Source organism: Eleutherodactylus coqui, chromosome 13 (genome assembly GCF_035609145.1).
Source record: "Eleutherodactylus coqui strain aEleCoq1 chromosome 13, aEleCoq1.hap1, whole genome shotgun sequence".
NCBI classification, from domain to species: domain Eukaryota; kingdom Metazoa; phylum Chordata; class Amphibia; order Anura; family Eleutherodactylidae; genus Eleutherodactylus; species Eleutherodactylus coqui.
Window position 1 is genome coordinate 42892519 of NC_089849.1, and position 6000 is coordinate 42898518.

General features: G+C 49.5%; 1 long non-coding RNA gene across 2 annotated transcripts in view; it reads right to left on the reverse strand.

Annotated features, from left to right (window-relative positions):
• LOC136588785 (uncharacterized) overlaps positions 1 to 5067 on the reverse strand; it is a 134936-nt gene extending 129869 nt beyond the window's left edge. Inside the window, exon 1 of one of the 2 annotated variants that reach the window (XR_010787604.1) lies at positions 4952 to 5067. This is a non-coding gene — a long non-coding RNA (uncharacterized lncRNA). Of the gene's footprint in view, positions 1 to 2373; positions 2417 to 4951 lie in introns of those variants that run through there. The other variant, XR_010787605.1, reaches the window with a different exon arrangement.
• Between the last annotated feature and the right edge of the window lie 933 nt (positions 5068 to 6000).

Below are 6000 nucleotides of genomic sequence, written 5' to 3' on the forward strand. Positions count from 1 at the left end.
TGGCGGAATTCTATGGGGAAGAGATGGCCGCAGTGAAATGCAGGCGGTGAGGTCGCTTCAAAATCCGCAGCGAACGGCCGGGGTTTTAAAGCTGCATTTCTCCTGAGGAAATCTCGCAGTCATTACGTGAGATTTCCATCCCATGTGAACCCAGCCTTATAGCTATACAGTACAAACGTAGTTTTAAAATGTGTCATATTTGTCCCCTGTTCACTCCACCAAGCAGCGGCTATGGCGGTAATGCACCCTAGGGTTTTGTAGCAGCTTTGGGCTGCATCCACACGGGCGTTTCGATAGCAACGCGAGAAAAATCGCTGTGATATCACATCTGTGGTCCAAGCAATATCACTGCGTTTTCTCACGGCAATACTGTGACTTTGTAGCACCAGGTGCAGCGATTTTATTTTATTTTTGGGGGGGGGGTAGGAGGAGAAGGGGGCGACTTTGAAATATGAGCCCTACCTCGAAAATAAGCTCTATGTGCGTCAAAAAAAAAACTAAGAAAAATATAATACATCCCCTCTCTGGCGCGCGTCTTCTCTTCAGCCCCGGTCTTCAGTCTTCTGCCAGCCCTTCCTGGATTGGAGGTTGAAACCCCCGCCTTCAGGAAGGGCTGGCTGTGATTCGCTCATGAGCGCTGTGGCTGAGCCAGTGCAAATCCTCGCAAGTGGTGCTGCAAAGTCGCAGATTTCCTGTATATTTACACACAGTATTCACTTCTATGGGCTATTATGGTGCGTAATACGCACCAAGATAGGGCGCTGCTTTTTTTTACGCAACCAAAAGTTGTGTGAAAAATACGCAGCTGTGAACTAGCCAGAGACTGATTGTGGAACTGCTGATGCTGGATTAGCAAATTCTTCTTTTATAGCAATGTGATATGTGCCAGATGTGGGCTGGGATGGGTTTTGAATTACCCATTCATCCACCCACTCCTTGATCTGATCTGGACGTTGTATGGGATACTTGCTGCACCATTTGTACTGTTAGATGGAACTGTGACCACCCCAACAGTGGTATGGTATCCTGTGGGCACATGCCAAGCATGGCATGGATGAGGACATCGCTGTGCAGCTGGGGTTGACCCAAGAGCTGCCAGGTGCAGATGTGGGCTGGTTGGCTGACTGAATGCTTTGGCATGGTAATTTGGGTCGGGCTCCTTAAGATGTAATGTGCTGGACTGAGGCCTCTCTCACACAGGCATTTTCGTAGTGTTGAGCCAGCGGTTTAAACACCTGCCAAAAACACTGCACTTAGGCCTCATGTTCACGCAGCCATGAGTCCTTAAAAAGTTTCTTACCTGTCCGGACCAGTGCGGGTCTTCTTTCTTCTGCACTGCAGTACTTTATTTTTTAACTCCTGATTTCCTGCGGATCTGCTGCACATCCACAGTGTCAGCTGCAGGTGTGCCGCAGATCAGACGGCTTCCATTGACTTCAATGGAAGCAGTAAGTGCGGGATCCGCAGAAAAATGGAGCATGCTGCAATTTTTTCGCCGCACGTTTGATCCGCACGTCAGGAAAGGTTGACATTCACATTCTTTAAATTATTTTGCGAACACTAATGGGCGGCCTAATTTGAGTATCTGCCGCGTGGGTTCCGCAGATCTAATCGGCCTGTGGACATTGAGCCTTAGGCAACTCTCACAGTGCTGGTAAAACGTGGCAATTTTAAACAGCGCTTTATAACGCAGGTTACTGCGTTTGACAGCACTTGTTAATGCACCCTATCATTGTGATGGTGTGTTAAAAAACAGGAAAATGCACAAAAATAAAACGGACAGTGTCCCAAAAGTTACAGCGCAGATCTGCGAGGCGCCATTGAAATCAATAGGAGCGGTGTACCGCGACTAGCGTGTCATTCGAGACACCGCGGTAAAAAGGGCCAGAGTGTGTCCTGACCCTCCATTCATTTCGGCTTCTCAGGCGAGCGTTTCAGTACAGCGTTTATAATTAGAGATGAGCGAGTATACTCGTTTCGAGTAATTACTCGATCGAGCACCGCGATTTTCGAGTACTTCAGTAGTCGGATGAAAAGATTCGGGGGGCACCTGGGGGCAGGGGGGGACGTGGCGGCGCGGGGGGTAGCAGCGGCGAACAGGGGGGAGCTCTCTCTCTCTCCCCCTCACTCCCTGCTGCAACCCCCCACTCACCCACGGCGCCCCCCGAATCTTTTCGCCGAGTACGGAAGTACTCGAAAATCGCGGCGCTCGGGCAAAAAAGGGGCGTGGCCGAGTACGCTCGCTCATCTCTATTTATAATGCGCACTAAAATGAACGCTGAATGCTCTACTTTCGGCATTACAGGGCGTGTTTGACGCCCAACATCAGCCATTGAGATTAATGGGGTGCGTTAAAAATGCTGAGAGACTCACCTGAGCGATGTACTACTTCTCTCTGGCGTAGTTTCCCTGTCTGCATTTTTTTTCGCGCAGACAATACACTGTGCTTACCAGTACATCCACACGGAAAGCCACATGCACCATTCACAATTACTTTCCACGATGGAACGCAGGTCTTCTGCTGCGGAAGCCAACCCGTTCGTGTGAGATTGGCCTTAGGGAACAGAGATGACCAAAAAAATGGCTATTTTGGAATTTTCTTTTTACATTTTTTTACTAGAATTTAACATGCTATAAATGTAATATTTTATAGTAGAGGATGTTACAGTAATAGTGGTACCATTTTTGTTTCTATTTTTCAATATTTAACCCTTTAATGACATGACCCATTTTGGCTCTATGGATGCAACAACTATGGGGGGGTGAGGAGGGGTTTAACCTTCTCAAAAACCATAACCTTTTTCTTTTACTGTCAACATGGCCATATGAGGGCTTGTTTTTTTGCGTTGTGAACTATAGTTTTTATTGGTACATATAAGTCGGTCCAAGATTCCATCTTCCTTGCATCCAAAATCGATCGCAACGGGCCTGAGATCAAGAGACGGGTCACACTTGGTAGGATTGCAATGCAAGGAATAGCAAAGATCTGGAAAAGCAAGGATACTAGCATTGCAACAAAACCAGACTGGCCAATGCAATCGTCTTTCCCATAACGACGTATGGTCGCGAAAGTCTGACGCTCAGAAAAACGGACAGCAGAAAAATGGATGCGTTTGAACTATGGGGATGGGTGAGAATGCTGCGGATACCTTGGACCGCCATGACAGCGAACAAGGTAGTGTTAGATCGCGGCAAACCGAAAATATCACTAGAGGGCAAAATTATCAAACAGCGGCTCTCTTGTTTTGGCCACATGATGTGCGTTAACTCACGGGAAACAGGACTGATGCTCGGCAAGGTCAGTGGGAAGAGGTACAGTCAAGGCCACCGCCAACATGTCAGTCGTGGAAAGGAAGCGGTGAGAGACAGGAACGCATGGAGAACACTGAGCCATAAAGCGATTGAAGGTCGGATACAACTGAACGGATTGTCATCATCATCACTTCTATTACATTTTTTTGGAGGACAGGGAGAGAAAAAAATCTCAATTTTGCTTTTTTTTTTTTTACAGCAGAAGGGCTTATTCACACGTCCGTATAGCGGCCAGGTTTTCACGCCCAGCTGATATACGGTGTCCCTTTCTGCAAGGGGAGGAGGTGGGCCGGAAGCAGTGCTCTGAGCTCCCGCCCCCTCTCCGCTATTTGCAATAAGAGAGGGCGGGAAGGGGCAGAACTTAGCTCCGTCCCTCCCATTGCAAACAGTGGCAAGGGGGCGGGACCTCAGTTCCTGCTCCCGGCCCGCCTTCTCCCTCTGCAGAAAGGGACACCGTATAACGGCCGGGGGTGAAAACCTGGCGGCTATACGGACGTGTGAATAAGCCCTTAATCATGCCGCACAATGCCGGGCTCACATGGGCGTATGATTACCGCATATCACACAGGCTACCAATACATCGCCATATGCAGTTCCGCTCATAGTTGCGAGAAGAAATTGCGCAATATGCGAGCGGAAAAAAAATGCAGACTGTTGTATTTTGTGGCGTATTACGAGCATGAGGGCCATTGTTGTCTATGGGCACGTAATCACCACAACCCGTAGTCAGGAGACGAGCGGGAGCTTTAATTGGTACGTATGGCTTTTTTGATCACTTTTAGGGTGTCTTCACAGTTGTGATAATTTTGCGCGATGCAAGAGTGAAAACGCAATATTACGAAAACAATGATTTTCAACAGTTGGATTCTCATTTGTGATGTTTTCACTCGTGATGTAGAGTGAAGTTTCTTTAATCGCAGCATGTACCATCTTTAGGCGCTTTGCGATATTTTTTTTTCTTTCCATGTTTTCCTACGGAGCCTCCTTTTTATCGCAACGCATGATTTTCGTGCGATTCGATGCATCTTTAACATTAGAAACTCCTAATGACTTTCACACGAGAAAATCGCAGCGGTGATGAGAGAGGATTCTCAGGAAATACCATCACGGACGCTAAGAAAAAGAACGCAGGAACAAAGACGTGATTTTGCAAAAGAGAAAAATGTGCAATTTCTGTTTTTCACCATATTTCCTTGGGTCTCTGTAGGGGACGTCAACCTGCGATTCATTCCAGCTATTCTGTATTATCGCTAATCCCAGTAATCATAGGTCGTGACAGACCTGGACACTGGTTGCCATGGCAACGCATCGCCCTCCCGCGTTTACATCATGCTGGGCGGATGACGTCCCAGAGGGGGCGCCCTTTCTCGCGGAACCCTTTACACGTCGCACCCAACATTGATCGAGGTGCAGCGGGTCGGGGTGTATGCGGACGGCCCACTTAAAACTGTGCATAGGGTCCAAAACGGAAAATCTGTGGCAAACCCGCCTCATGTGAACAACGCCTAATGGTGGTCTGTCCACTTATAGCAAGCATGCTCATTGGTCACTTCCTTCTAGTATGGGATGTATTATATACTGAGTAGCCATGATGGGACCGTATATACCCGAGGTCTGTCGTGGAGCCTCATATACACACCATAGAGACTGCAGCACATCTATCCGCACGACCAGCGACATTCCTCTGGAGGAAGAGAGAAAAACCCGGAGTCCCCGTGGACGTCCGGCCCGCCGCTTCTCCCCCGTGGACGTCCGGCCCGCCGCCTCTCCCCCGTCACATCCAGCAGGGAGCCGCGTGAGGTAGAGTGAGCGCGAGCGCTGAGCGTGAGGAGAAAGGGCGGGAAGAGCGTCGTGCCCCCTCAGCCTGCAGTCCAGTCCCGAGCCGCCGCCATCCCGCCCTGTGAGGAGTGTTACCTGTCTGCTCTTATTACCGCACTGTGGTATATGTTGTAAAAAGGTGGTTTTATCAAATTACCGAGTGCCCAAAATGTTGTATTGTAGGTAAAGGCGCGTGTAGTGAAGGTTCTAGAACAGGGTTCTCATACAGTGGAAGGACTTGCAGCCCTGTATCTGTCTTTGGAGTTCTCTCCTCTCCTTGGACTCATGCAGGTTGGTCTCACATCTGCGCCCTGCGGGTTCTGCTTTACTGTTCTGTTTGGGGGGCAGTGAAGGGGAATAGCTGAGGCCGAATTGTCTCAGGACAGAACCGACCGTCAGCGAATGGACCCCATTGACTACAATGGAGTCCGTTACCGCTCAGCTGCGCGGAACCTCCTGTGCAACTCGCCTCAGCCTCGTGCACGGGCGGGTCGGAGCCCGCAGCAGGATACGACTCCGCGTACCTGTCGTCTTTTTTCTGTTGGGCGGTACCGTCAGCCGGCGCACATGCGCAGTACAATTTTAAAAAAAAAATCTTTCCTGCGGAATCCGTGGCCTGTCCGCAAAAGAAAAAGACGGCGCGTGGCACGCCGCCGGCGTCCCGAGCACATCTGCCATGCAGTAAAAAAAAAGGTCCGGCCTGCACGGAGAGGAGCCCTGCAGCGTCCGGACAGGTGAGTATAATGTATTTTCTGGCCTCGTGTCTGCGGGCCCGTGGACATGAGGCCTTAGGGCTCGTTCACACGCATGTATTTGCTCAGCGTAATACAATGAATAAAACCCATTGAAGCGCAGGATGTCCTATTTTGG